Here is a 15657-nt window from a genome sequence, read left to right as displayed (position 1 = left end):
TTTGGTCTTAACTTTTGACTTTGCAGTGTTCTAGCATGACCAGTTGCCCTTGGGTGGTGCTTTGTGATTTATTCTGCTATTTTCATCCAAATCTATCATATCTCCTGTTCCTTTTATAGAATCTTTTGTGGTTTTTTTCATTTCGTTTATTAAATGATTCTTTATATTTTTTAATTGGAGTGGATTTTTATTGTGCTGTGGTTTTGACTTTTTTACTGTTTTGCCATTTCTAAATGTTTTACACATTTTCTTTAATTAAGCCTGTATTCTCTATGCCATAGCTATTGGGAATTGAACTCAGGTTCAAATTGCTGAAAACTTTACTGGCCCTCCAAGACATAGTAGCATTATTACGTGGGGTGGAATAACATCTGCCCTAAATAATAATCCGCTTTCTCACACTAGTGCTGTTTGAGTTAGTTTCTCTAAGGGCTTTAGAGCGAGTTTCAGCGGTCCTGCAGTGGGTGTAACGCCCCCGCTCTGGTCCGCTCCAAGACCGCTGAAACTCCCCGCTGTCCTCCTGCCAGATGACAAGTACATTTGAGGTCTGATGGGTGGGCAGCATGGCGGGCCCGTGGCGGTGCTGTTTAATGGCTCATTGTGCACCATGTCGTGCATACCTTCCCATGCAGGAACACAGAGTGCAAAACTGAAGGGGGGGCACAACATGTTCCTCCCTGTATGCACCCCTATGTACCAAGGCACAAGGGAGCCCAGTAGTTGCCTCCCCACCACCCTTTTCATGGTGGTGTGACTGCCATGAAAAGGGTGATGGTTAACCCTGGGCATAGGATTACGCTACGCTCGCTTAGTTTGCATAGTTTGCGCAACTACGTGCTACACAATGCACGTAGCAGAGTGCAAAAACGCGTAGCGTAGCAGGCATTTTTTGCTTTCTAGTGGCCCTCAACGTCAAGTTGGTGACTGCGAGCGAGCAAAATAACATCCCGGCGAGAATTTTTCCTCGTTCGCAATCAACAACGTCAAGTTGCCGATCGCGAGCGTGGAAAATAAACCTCCCGGCGAGATTCTCAACGCGGGGAGTTCAGGTTTCTCATTGCGAGTGGTTGCGGATGCTCGCGGCCGCTCGCGATGAGAAACTACAGTCCCCGTTGAGAAAGCTGCCGCTCGAGTACAAATCTACTCAAGTGCCAGAAAACGACTGCTTGCACTGTTCAAGATGCGGTTGAGGGATAGAATCGATTTTTCGTAATTATCGTAATCTTTGTTAGCATGATATATCTATTTGTATGTGTAACCTCCTGTATTCGTTATAGCTCTTTGTAATTAGCTAAATAGCGTTCATCCGTTGTCTTTCTTTACTTCTTAAACACAAATCGAAAACCAGACAAACGCCATTTTGTTCATACACACTTTAGATTCAGCAACGGTCACGTGCCCCTCCCCTCTCCAGTAGTTAGAATTCCCCTGCAAATTGAGTTATAAGAAGCAGCTGAATACACACTATTCTTTCTTGTCCGGAGACCCAAGGTCACATCTGGCTTCAGAGGTGATAAGTGCATTCCTGAAGGCGCTGTGCCTGTGCTCCCAGGCACCGAGACAAAAGGGAGTCACTCCTCCTGACCCTCCGCAATAATAGTAGAAGCAGACTTCCAAATTAAGCTTTGTGTGCCATATATGGTCTTTCCTTCAAGCTTCTGTGCCAACCAGTATCTTTCCATGTACGGTGATCTCGCACAGTATGATAAAGGTATATTTGCTATGCATTGACTGTGAACCGGCAGTCTTCTCTGCGACACCGACTGGGTGACGGCGGAGAGGCTCCTCTATAGAGTACTTGTGTTAATAAACGATTGACTTTTCTTCACTGCCAACTGACTGATTATTTTGGTAAGACAATATTGGGGCTATTGGTAGGTATAGCTCCATAGGTTATATTTTATGGTACGTCATGGTTTGCAATGATTGCACAGTGCGGACAAGCATCTGGAACTGTGCAATCAGTGCAAACAGCATTTTGCACAGTGCACTACACTTCGCGTAGCTACGCGTAGCTTGCGAAGTGCAATTTGCGTAGCTACGCACAGCGCTACTACGCAAACTACGCCCAGCTTTAGTGATGGTGAGGAAACTCAAAATATGCTTGGCGGCACCTCCAGCATATTTTGGCCTCAAACTGCAGCCAGACTGCCACAGGATCCTTGATCCACGGCTATAGCAGCGGTTCAGTGGCAGTCCGACCGCCACACTCACAATACTGCGGGTGGTCCTGCAGTTTGGCAGTGGTCAGACCGCCACCACAAATATGCAGTCCCATGGACTGCTGTAGTCATAATAAGGCCATTAGCTACAACTGCTTTGGCATTCTGAAAGATATAGGACTGAAAATCCATACACTGATACTCCAGGTAAGATGTTTGGTGTTCAAGTGCCTGATTGGTCTGGAAAATCTCTACCAAGCTTGTCAACCTCTCTTTCTGCCTGGGAAATGACATGTATACCTTCATTTAAATTCAGCTCAAAAGAAAATTAGAGCCTCTGATTACAGGATAGCTAGATCTGAAAAAGGTTTACAGCACGTATTAATTAATTCATGTTACAATTTGACTATTTTAAAAGCCTACTCAAAATACACCTTTTTTAAATTATTGCAGCTGTTGGGACACAAGAGTAAAGATACTCACTGTGGGTAATAGTGTGCTAAACAAAGATAATGTGTCTGTCATTCTTTTAATCAACACATCAACATTGCACCTGACCAAACATCACCATTCTGCTGGTAATGATAATAACGTCAAGCTAAAATATTATATGATAATTGAATACAACAGGGGGGGCGTGGCTACGCAGGCGAACGAAATGGCCGCCTGACTGTAGAGCTCCGCCGGGCGAGAAATGAACGGGGCCGTTCGCAAGTGATCCGGCGCTGCGCTGGGGTCGGAGTATGCCTGCAACTGATCCCTGAAGCCGCCTGATGCAGCCTGCCTAGTCTGGAGGACGGGGGACGACGTGGAAGGTCGGAACGACTGAGAGGTGCTGAGGCCGGCTGTGCCTCGTGGGCCGTTACATTGCAGCTCCGGAGCGCCTGGTGAGTCTCCTGATTGCCCCCTTGCTGTCCCCCTCGGCCCTAGGGCCGCTGTAGTGCTCTCCCAAGTCCGCTGCTCGGCCCCGGTGGTGTCCGTGGGTGGAGGTGCGGCCCCTCGGTGCGCGACCGGCACTTGCGGCCTGGTCCGGCCTTGGGAGCCGGGGCCTCGATTTTCGGGGACTGCCCGGGAAGTGTGGCGGCGAGCGGAGCGCGCGGGCGGCGGGCTCCGGGGTGGGGGGGTGATTGGCGAGGGGTGTGGCCGGTGGGCTATTGGGCGCTCTGCGGACGGCCTGACATCGCTGCATTCGGTGGGGGCCTGCCACCTTTGCCCCCACCGCTACCGTGCACCCCAGACCTGCGCCTGTCCCCCTGCAGACCTAGGACTTACGAACTCTCCTGCCCTCCTGCTGATGCGGTGGCCTTGAGTATCGGACGCCTGTGCACCTCCTCGTGCATGACCTGCGGGACCTCGCCCATTTGTGCTGCTTTTGCCTCGAGGCCTTGCCTACCTGGTCCCCCCACCACTCCACCATTGGCTGCCTGTCTTGGCGGGCCCCTTGATCCGCCGGCTGTTGCCGGGTGATTGCCGCGGCCACCTGCTGACCCTACTTCTTGACCTCTGGCACATTAATCCAGCCAGATTCATACCCTGCCGTCCTGGGTGCAACTGCCTTGGCGAATCGTGGGCTCCTGCAGCGTGACTCAGCCCTGGGGCGGAGGAACAACGAGTACCCCTAATCCTCTGGTCCCGACCTGACCGCCTTGCTGCTGGGGTGCCCTGTCACTGGGCTTGACTCTCTGGGTGTCGCTGTAGTCGTAGAGTCCTGTGCCACTGGTGATTTGTCCGACATTGCTTCCAACATGGTGAAGAAAGATGTTACCCAGAAGAGACTTACCTTCAGTTCAGCGCCCGTCCGTGCTTCTGCAGTTTCGCCGGCAGCGGAGGTGGACACTGGGGGCCAGGTGGCGGCGAGAGACACTGCGGGTATGGTCGCTGAGATGATGGGTGAGATGCGGGCTGGATTCAAGGCCTTGGATTCTCGCTTTGATACCCTCGAAAAGAAAATGGCGGACATGGGCGCGACGATCCAACTGCATGATAGGCGCCTGGACCTGGCGGAATCCAGAGTCTCCGACATCGAGGATGGAGCTGCGTCGACGCTGAAAAGGTTGGAACGAGTGGAGAAGATCCTTAAAGACGTCGCGATTAAGAACGAGGATTTAGAAGCACGCAGTAGGCGCAATAATATCCGAATTATTGGCGTGGCGGAGACGACAGCTACCGGACGCTTTGACACTTTTGTGGAACACCTCCTGATTGAACTTTTTGGCCGAGACACGTTTACCGCTGGCTTCATGGTTGAACGCGCACACAGATCGCTGGGACCCCGACCTAACCCTGGCCTGCCGCCCCGGCCCATTATTGCCAGGCTCATGAACTTCAGGGACAGAGATGCGGCGCTGAAGGCGGCCAGGGAGGCGGGCGAGGTTCGGTGGCAGGGAGATGTGCTCTATTTCTACCCGGACTTCACCATCATGGTCCAAGATGCGCGCCGTAAGTACACTGGTGTCAAGGCTGCATTGCGCAAACTGGGGTTGCGCTATGGTATGCTGTATCCTGCCAGACTCAGGGTGGACGTGGATGGCAGGTTTCGCATTTTTGACTCCCCTGCGGAGGCACAGGAATTTTGTCGAGCCTACAAAAACAGAGGGTCTCCTCGAAAATCGGATGATGCTCAACGGTCTCCGCCACGCACTGACTCACAGGCTAGTGCTGACCTGTTTAATGAAACCGGACAGGGTTGACTTCTCTTCTCCCCATCTTTTTGTGCCAGGCTGTTTGCCTCAGTATTCTGCATCTGACAATACTGTTCTTTGTTTTTTTGCAGTGCTTTTTCATAATTGCTGACAATTGAACGTTGCCCCGATTGTGGTTCTCGCATGGCGGAGCGTCGCCTACCCCCATGGCGCGAGCCGTATTGTACTTTTCTCTAACGTTGTCTTTATTTTTACAGGTACATTAGTGGACAACTGTTGTTGCTTGTTAAACTAGGTTGTCTCCGGAGGGGTGGGATTAGCCTCCTTGGGCTTAAGGAGTGGCTGGGTGGTGGGTGGTTGGGATGGGTTTGTTTATGCTTTGGTTCTGTTGTTTGTGCACACGCACTGTTTTACTATTTGAGTGATGCCTATTTTGCGGGAGGGAGCTGGCGGATTCGCCCACACATGTTTTCTTACGATTCCACCGAGTTTGAATGGCTAAATTAGGGCAGCAGTCTGGTCCTTCCAGACTTACCTCCATGTCTTGGAATGTCCGAGGTTTAAATGACACGAGGAAAAGGCGACAAGTTCTAAACTATGCAGCGCGACATGGGGTGGATGTCTTATTTCTGCAGGAGACACACCTAGTGGGTGCTGACTCTTCCTCCTTTGCGAAAAGCTGGGGCGCGCACAGATATTTTTCTAGCTATAGCAGATATGCAAGGGGGGTTGCGATCTTGATACATCGACGCGTTCCATTCGTGCTCTCAGACAGTGTATTAGATGTAGATGGCAGGTATGTTGTGGTCACGGGGGTGCTTCAGGGCTTTAAGGTCACCTTTGTTGGAGTGTATGGCCCCAATTCGGACTCCCCTACCTTCTTCCAGGGACTCCAGGATGTTCTGCTGAGATTAGACACTGATATGATGATAATGGGGGGTGACTTTAACCTGCTCATGACCCCTGCCAGGGACAGCACCTCCTCTTCCCCGGATTGTAAGCCCCGCTCCCGTGCTGTGCTGGCGGATGTATGCGCTCACTACTCACTGATTGACATTGAGGCCCGTTTACACTCCACCGCACCCATCTTCACTCACCACTCGGGGTATCATAACACTAGTACCAGAATAGACTACTGGCTCCTTTCCCCAGGGGTGGCCGGTTGGGTAAGTGACCATTTGACACTCCCGCGCACTCTGTCTGATCACTCTCCCATAGTGCTGACCCTACTGATCCCCAGGTTGGGAGGGTATGAGAGACAATGGCGTTTTCCTGGCAAGGCGTTATCTGACCCGGTCTTCAAGGAAGACGTTCGTGTTGCCATAGAGGAGTATTTTGAGTTCAACGAGGGCACAGTGGACACTTGGGCTACATTGTGGGAGGGATTCAAGGCCACTATTAGGGGGGTCTGCATCAACAAACATGTAGGGGCTTTGCGCGACATCCGTGCCTCCCTGACCCGTATTGAGAAGGACATTGCTGCATTGGACACTAACACGCTCCCTGACACGGATGGTGGGGTGGAGGCGAAAAGGTTGACACTACTGCAAGAATTCAGAGACACTGCAGACAGGGAACTGACTTATCTCTGCACACAACACTCAGCTAGGCAATATGGTGAAGGTGACAGGCCTGGCAAGCTCTTGGCCCATTTGCTTCGTCCCCCCCGCCAGGCTTCCTTCATCTCTGACATGGTGGATGATCTCGGTGTTCGTCATCAGACCACCCCTGCCATGCCTTCCTATCCTACTACAAGGAACTGTACACCTCAGGTCTGTCGGCTGACTGTCGCGACCCTGGCCCCTATATTAACGAAATCTCTATGGTGTTCCTGGAAAAACATATGCAGGAATTTCTGGCGATGCCTATTGAACCGGACAGCGTTGTGGAAGCCATTGATGCATTAAAGGGCTCCTCGGCACCGGGTCTGGATGGCTTTTCGGCTGACTTTTATAAGGAGTACAAGGAGGAACTGGTACCTCGCCTGATCGAGGTGTATGCGGAGTCACTCGAGACGGGGATTCTGCCGCCCACATTGCGGGAGGCAGTTATCATTTTACTTCCCAAACCGGGTCGGGACCCCACTAGGTGCGGTTCCTACAGACCCCTTTCCCTACTCAATCTTGACTATAAGATTTTGGCGAAAGTCCTTGCCACTCGACTGTCTTTACTTATGGAATCTATCATCTCGCCAGCCCAGTCCGGATTCGTTCCCCATAGATCCACCTCCTTTAATCTGCGGACGCTGTTTTCTGTCCTTCACAAGATTGAGCCAGATACGCCGGCAGCTGCGGTGTTTCTAGACGCCGAAAAGGCATTTGACTCCTTAGAATGGTCGTTTTTTCTGTCTGTCATGCATCGCATGGGCATGCCGTCCTTGTTTGTCTCCACGGTCGAGCTGCTTTATACTGCCCCCAGAGCGAGGCTGCGCCTTAATGGCACGCTTTCTGATAGCTTCCCTCTTTCCCGGGGAACCAGACTGGGATGCCCCCTGTCCCCCCTGTTATATATCCTGGCCATGGACCCCTTGGTACGACACTTTCAGGAGCGCCACCTGCACCGCGGGCTCCAGTTCCGGACGGGCCCGTTACTCATCTCCCTTTACGCTGATGATACCATTCTATATGTCAGGTCTCCGGAGACCAACCTATCGCCTTTGCTGCTTGAGGTGGAACGCTTTGGGAGGTACTCCGGCCTTCGTATTAATTGGCATAAATCTGAGATCTTTCCGCTCACCCCCTCCACTGCCCGCTGGGACTGCCCGTTCCCGCTGGAATGGAATACTGAATCGGGGAGATATCTGGGTATCCACATTCATCTAGACACGGTATCCATGATTCGTCTTAATTACGGACAGGCGTTAGACTTTCTGGAGGATAATATTACACGTTGGATTCGCCTCCCTATCTCGATGGCCGGCCGTATCGCCATAATTAAAATGATTATACTTCCCCGTTTTCTGTATTTATTTAATAACATACCGATCCCGCTCACTCGAATCTTTTTCGCCCAACTCCGCTCATTGTTGTTGCGTTTAGTGTGGGGGGATAAGAATCCGCGAGTTTCTTGGCGCATCTTAACGCTGCCTTATGAACGGGGTGGCTTTGGAGTGCCAGACTTTTATATTTATTACCTAGTCGCGCAGTGCGCCTATGCGCATCCTTGGTTCCATCCGGACGCTCGGATCCCGTATTTGAGACCAGAAGCGGACTTGGTACTACCACTTACCCTCAACTCGATCTTGCCCAGAGGCTTACCACGTGACCCACTTGACATACAAACTGTGTCCACTACATCATGGGCCTGGATGCAGCTGCGTAGACTGCTCCAGCTGGACATACTGTACTCCCCGGCCCTTCCATTACCTAACCCTCACTGGCTCCCCATCACTGCGGAAGCGGTGGTCTGCAGAACGCTGTCCAAATACCAGCTCACCACAATAGGGGATCTGTACCCGGACGGACATGTTTTTTCTGTGACCGAAGACCCACGGTTCACGGACCGGACGTTTATGGATTCCTTTGTCCTGACCAGGATGAGGTCCATGCTTAGAGCGCAGTTTCCATCGTTCCCATTGCCGCCGGATGAAATGGCAGCACTGACTTTCCTACTCCAGTCGCAAACGGGAGCCCATATGGTCTCCAGGTTGTATGGACTTTGTGTGGCGGCCCTCCCGGCTTCGGATGCGAAGGTTCGTGCGGCGTGGGAACTTGATTTGGGTGGCCCCATCACGGATGCCCAATGGGATGCCTGTTGCCGCTCCACTAAAGAGGTCTCTGTCAACAGTAGACATAAGCTAATTCATTTCAAATTTTTGAGGCGACTCTACTTCACACCGACGCTGGCCCACAGAATCGATCCAAACAGACCACATCACTGCCCTAAATGCAAAGCTCCCCATGCCGATTTTGCACATCTCACATGGACCTGTCCGAAATTGCACACCTACTGTCTACAGGTACACCGCATCTTGGGAGACATTCTAGAGTGCGAATTGCAGCATAAGCCGGAGATTGCACTGCTTGGCTATGTCGCTGAGTTCCCCCGGACCACGCGTAAGCTTGCCGCCATAGGTTTCTTGCTGGCGAAAAGGGAAATTGCTTTACTTTGGGGGTCCAGGCGAATCCCTGATTCCACGACCTGGATGCGCAGCCTTGCCCAATGCAATACCAATAGTGTGGAATACTCCACCCAGATCCCTACAGCCTCACGCCCAATCGACATCTGGGGCCCATACCGACAGTATATTAGCAAGATTACACGGGATACTCACTCCCAGGCTGCTAGCTCTATTGTCCCGGAAGGGGTGGGCTAGGTGATTTTAGCCGAACTGCCAGTGCGCTGCCTATTGAGGTATACAGGGCTTAGCGTCCACACACTACTGGAATGGGTTATGCGTGAGCTGCTGATTTTGGAATGTGTGCTGGTTGGGGCCGGAACGTCTCCCTCTTCAGTTCCCTTACACACCTTGCCCCGGCTGGAGTGGTTGCTTCACCCTAGTCTTTACACTTGTCGTTTTACCTACCCTCGTCTGCCTATGCCTCTGGTTATGCCATCTTCCTAGTCAATGGGTGTATTGCTTGCCACTCTCTCTGTCACGAAGGCTCACTTGTTTTCGTTTTGTTTGTAGAAGGTTTTATCTCTTTGTGCCATCTTTCCGCGTGTGCAATTTTTCTTCAGATATGGAAAAGTGAAAATAAGATTTTAGAATGTGCTACACTGCCTGTAATGTCATTGGTCTAGTCATCCATTTACTTCCTTTGTATAATGACCATTAACGTTTTCATTGTCAACAATTTACTGTGTACTTGTATGCTTGCATGGACCAATCTGATGCTAATAAAGAGATTTAAAAAAAAAAAAATTGAATACAACAAGTGAAACACTACTATAACTGTTTATTCACTTTTCCCAGTTCCAAAATAATGATCAGATAACAAATTAAATTGCATAATTGACATAAAAGTAAACAAAATAGGAAATGAACAACATACAGGTACCAAAGCACTATCAATAAAATAAAATGCACTAATAAATAGGACCTAATCTTATAGCTAAGTAGATCCCACCCACAATAATCAGAATGTTGAAACGTATCTCCTGGCTGGGGTCTAATATGAATAACCTGGAACTAATAAGGATTGCCTATTTCCTGCATTTAATCACCTCTATTTGCCTAGAATGATCCACACATTTGTCTTTCTTGTTCACACCTGACACAAGCAGGCATATACAAATGTATTGGCTGGTTCAGTTACAGATATTCTGGTGGCATGATTTGTTCTATCAACCATATCAAAGCTGTAAACCATGGTCCAAAATGGTCACATGTGTGACCGCTCCTCTCTTACATATATTTGTCTTACATGTCTTTCGAAACTAGACATCGGTAGGTAGTACTAAATAATGGTTATAAGAGTTGCTGATTATCCATGAGAATATTTTTCAACTGAATCCATAACATCAGGTGCAGAGGATTCATTTTGTTTAAACCGTTACTGGGCTATCCATTAATGAAATTGTGTAGTGTCTTTTGGAGATTTCTTGACCATTCATTAACCGCATGCGTGCGGCCGCGATTTTCGCGCTGTGCGGCTTTTTTAAAAAAATGCGTTACATGACGAGCTGAGCTCGTCATGAGCATGCGAGCGGCGCAACTCATGACGAGCTCAGCTCGTCATGAGCATGGAAGGGGTTAAAAAGCAGCATTGATTTTGGACACTAATAATCTTACAATTCCAGTTTAGAAAATATGTTGTTGCCTGTGGCTCCTATGGATGTAATATACTAGCTGGCAGTGATTGAATATAATTTGGGTGGGGTCCTTGATCAATTGATGTACTCCATCTCTTGGTAAAATTAACAAATGTACACATAGATGCCACAATTCATGACGACATCAGCAGGTGCAAGTACAAATAACACATTCAGTTTGAGTGAAAATTCTCGTCTTTTATTCACAAAATAATTATGTTACTTATCTAGAACATAACAAAAGTACAGTGTAATATTACCTGGGAATAAATCAGTTCCTATGAGCAGGGACTGGACATTCAAGGGTATGGATCCCCTGGAAAGTTTGTCAACACAAATCGTTTCTGGATTTCTGGGAATTCAATAGATTTTTCCTTATTGCAATTTCACTCAGGATACTGGGCAGATATTTACCCATGGTAAGGACTGGACAAAATCAGATTTCAGGGAGGGAATTTTCAGGCTGCACATAACAAATTGGCTTGAGTAAGGGTGAAGGTGTTTTCACTGTGAAGGAAATCAAAGTTGGCAAATGCACTCTTGTTACGCATTTGCACATGTATATTTGTACACTATGTACAATTGTGCATATGTAATTATTTTTGTGTGATGCTTGGGATTATTTGAGGATTCCAAGCATTGGTAAATTTACTGCCACATGTAGATGGGAAACTACTTATCTAGATTTGTAATTTGAATGTGAATGGGCCTGAGTCCGGACATGATCAATCACACCGTTTCCTCCATAGCAGTTGTTTATCGTGTCTTCTTTGGCAAATCTTTGAAGGAAAGTCCAAATTGCAAAATTGAAATTTCCATTTAGTGACCGGCATGTCTGGTTACACGCACAGTCCTACAAGATGGCCAGTGAAGAACATCCTTTGTAAATTTACCTCCTGAGGATTTAATTTTAAATCCATTGGTTTTTTTTCACATTCAGCTTCACTGAGATGTTTGTAATCCTGTGAGTTTCTAGTATGGATTAATTAACAAGAGGGCAACCTTTGCTGCTAAATCAGAATTGGAAATAAGATGCATTATGTTGTTTTAAGATGGTGTTGCAGTTTCATTCCAGAGGACATTATTGATAGATTGATTAATATTTCTGCTTAGTTCCACAAAACTTCCAATGTAATTAGGATAGATGAGTTCATGATTGATATAAGCCAAGTAGAAAGTGAAATTATTTATTGTCTTCTATTACTGAACGCTCAGCTCTTGCTAGATATCCTGAAAAGCCAGATTTTTTGGGAAATTAAATTATTCAAACATTATCTAAGTACAATAAGGTCCAAACTTTCATTGGTTGGTTTGGCTGCAGAGGCATAGGGAAAAAAAGAACAGATTCCAGCTTGGAAGCAATCTAATTGTTACTAGATTTTTTAAGCCATTGAAATGTTTGCCTGTCTTAAGACGCTATGAAAAAGTTGATAATGAGGGACGTAAACCGACCATTCTCTCTTGTGCACTAAACATTTTAGTGGATAGTCCTTTCAAACCTATAGACTATTATAGATTCTGGAACCTTGGATTGGTGTTGTGGACCCTTGAAGAGCCCAAAAGGACCTTCTGGATATAGAGCCTGAAGTTTGGAATTATTTGGAGAATTTAAGTGATAAAGCTCTATACGTAGACCGACCCATCATCAAGAGTCAAGCTGGAGTCTTCAAACCACAACCTTGCCTGAAATACAGGCTCGTCCCGCTGAAAGCTCTGGAGTTCCAAGAACTCCAGGATTTTACCAAGGCCTTGCGGAATTATGGCGCCTTCATCGACTCACAAGCCAGCCTGAGGAGGAACCTTACTCAACGCCGAGAGAAAAAAACTCCAAATGTTAGAAGGGAAAAACTTGACTGGGCCCTGCCTCTCACTGTATCCACCCCACACTCCATCATGGCTGGCCTGAAACTTTAACCTGGTGAAGCACGACCAGATGTCCCAAGTTGGTACTTTTGGCTTTTAGGCACTAGAAAGTATTTTTTTTATTTTTTATTTATACCTCTGGTTCCTTATTTTGGATTATTTTCCATTTTAGCTTTATTTTAATCATAAAATTATTTCCTATTTATAGAAATTGATGTTGGATTTTTATTGTGTGTTATGTCATACATATTTAAATATTGGTGTTTTAAATGCTCTATACACATGTCTCCTAAATTAAGACCGTCTGCTTGCATCCGCGCTACCAAGGGTTGAGCAAGGATTAATTTATTTAGATCTTGATGGGTTCTTATTTGTGATTGTGGTATTATTACTAGTTGTGGGTACCTACCTGCACCAACTAATAAACCACCTTACAGCAAATATATAATGTTATATCGTGGTGTTTACACCGCGATACCTTTACAACGCAAGTCGTTATAATGACTTGCGCTGGAGGGCGCTTGACTTAGGAATAGTATGTTTTACTATTCCAACTCCACTCTACATACAGTAGGGAATGTGTTGGAATGGTAAATCACACTATTCTTTAGGTCAAAGCTCCATCCAGCGCAAGTCATTGTAATGACTTGCGTTGTAATACCTGCATTGTAAAGGTATTGCAGTGTAAACTCTGTGATGTAACCGATGTTTCCCCCCTTACAGCAGTTCTTTTGACCTTAACACCTTTATTTTGACACTTCAGCTTAACTCGGGTTTTGTATACCTCATGTTCTGAGTAAGGAAATTGATTTGTTAAAGATTAGAGAGATATTACCAAAATGGTGCAAGCTTAAAGTTTAACCCTTCCAAGGCTGTTTTGCAATTGTTGAAGATTGCTAACGCAAAGGTTATTGTCTGCTTGATGATGAAAGTAACCCACTAACAATGTTATCTGTATTTGGGTACATCTGTATAGTAAAGAAAGCATAATGGAAGTACTGGTTGGCCTCCCTAGGGGAAGGGCTTACAGCTGGTTTGACCGGGCATGCTGGATGGCACATAATACATATAAAGCAGAGCTAAGTAAAATAAAAAAAAAACTCCACTCTCATGGAAATACAAGCATGGACACTAACATACATAAAAGCTGTTGTAAATAGAAAAGCCACAGTGAGGGTAAGGCATGGCCATCACTTCCGCTCACTAGTGTGGCTAAAGGTAGTCATGAATTTTAAAGGGCTGCTTTAGGAATACTTCAGCACCAAGCTTAGAAACTGTTATCCCACTCTGGGTAGAGCACTTCAGAAGTATATCTTTACCTGTAGCACCCATCCTTTCAGATAATAACACATATGGAGTAACTTGAAAAACCACCTGGACCTGTTCTTTTTGAAGTGACAGAGGTTAAACCTACCATGATGAAGAGCTTGACATAAAAGACCGCCGGCTTTGACAGAGTCCCAGTTGATCTTTTTAAAGTCAACCTCCACCTCTGTGTCCTGTTAGTTACCAACGTTCTCAGGGCTGCCGGAAAGAACCAACCACCTAGGTCCTGGTCTAAACCGATAATAGTTCCCATTTACCAGAAGAGAAAAAGACTGAACCTTTGTTCTACAGACATATTTCCCTATTGGATTCTTTAGAAAAAGTGGCTGTAAGGGTTCTCCTTGAGGAACTGGAATCATGGGTCCATGAAATTAGCATACTGTCAGATGTCCATTGTGGGTTCCTCCAGGATTTAGAAACCATTGTATACCTCCTTAATCTGTACAAGCTGATTTCACAATACTTGATTTCCTTGGTCAGGTGTTTTGAATTTGCCTTCTATCGATTTCTCAAGTATATTTGATCATGCTATTTGAAAGAAACGCTGAAGTAAAATGGTGATGCTGGGTGCTGATTGTGCCATTTTTATTTCATAATACAATTACATATAGACACTACAGTCTCCATATGTTGTGATGCCAAGGGTGAATGCACAGACCACTTAAAGATCAGCATGGCATTCTGACAGGGTTGTTTCCTGGCCTGTTTTCTCTTTACTTTGTACAGTAATGAGCCTTAAGTTTACCTAAGGTATAGGGGCTAGGAAATGCCCGAGAACAGTCATACCAATTTTCTACACTACTCTATGCAGACAATACTGGGCTATTGGCCCGCATTGCAAAGGAGCTTCAATTATTATCTGATTCTTTTGCCCATTTTATGGAAGATTTAGACCACAGATAAATCTTTCCAAATCAATTATAATGATTTGTGGCCCGTGAAAACCAGGATCCAACATGTGCATGGTACCCCCATACAGCAGGTTTCAGTATTTAGGGGTCTAATTTTATTCAGGCTTGATATGGAAATAAAATCACCTCTGAAAAACAAGAGTTCCCCAATTTGAACAGGCAATTGCATTGGTCATCAGGTTTTCCTGTAATTTGGGCAAAAAACCCTGAATGAGATGAATATTGTTTATAAAAGTAAATGTAGCTCCCTTGCAATCAATGGGGCGAAATTTTGAACATAAAAGTGGAATGATTAAAGCATATTGAAAATGAATTTTCATGAAGACTCTCTTTACCAAAAAGTACCTCAAATGTTATTTGTTATACTTAATTGGAGATTGTCATGGCTGCAGCCGTGTGTCCCTGTTCAGGACATGCGGCACAACCGACAACCCTGAAGTGAAGAGAGAGGCAGAGGCAGGGCTGCGGTCTAGTCTTTAAGCGCTCCTCTGCATAGGTCCTCATACCAGAAGCTGTGCTAGTCACAGTCAGGTTCCTCAAGTGCGGCAGCATCAAGTCTGCACTCAAGAACCTATTTGAACCTGTAGTTCTTACCCTGATGCTACACGTACCATGTTTTCTCAATGGCCTCGCTACTGCCAATTTTTCCTGGATTTGGTTACACTGCTGGCTTCCCTGTGACCTCTAGAGGGCTTCCCTCAATTCTTCACGGCTTCCCCTGCTCTGTTGTGATTTATTTAGTGTGCTTGCAGTTTGGTAAGTTTTCCGCCTTCCATTCATGTGGGGAGACAAAATGGTACAAAAAGCATTTACCAACAGTTGACTGATCAAATTTGGTAAGGCAGGTGCATGCAAGTAATTCTGGATATATACTCACTGTCCTGAATTTGGATTGTCAATATGTAATAGATATTGCTATGCGCATTCTGGAAAATGCAAATATACTGCTGAACATCGTGATTAAAAGTGCAAGATAATTGTTTCTTTACAACATCTTTT

Source organism: Lissotriton helveticus, chromosome 4_1 (assembly GCF_964261635.1).
Source record: "Lissotriton helveticus chromosome 4_1, aLisHel1.1, whole genome shotgun sequence".
Taxonomy (NCBI): domain Eukaryota; kingdom Metazoa; phylum Chordata; class Amphibia; order Caudata; family Salamandridae; genus Lissotriton; species Lissotriton helveticus.
Note: the sequence above shows the minus strand (reverse complement) of the source record.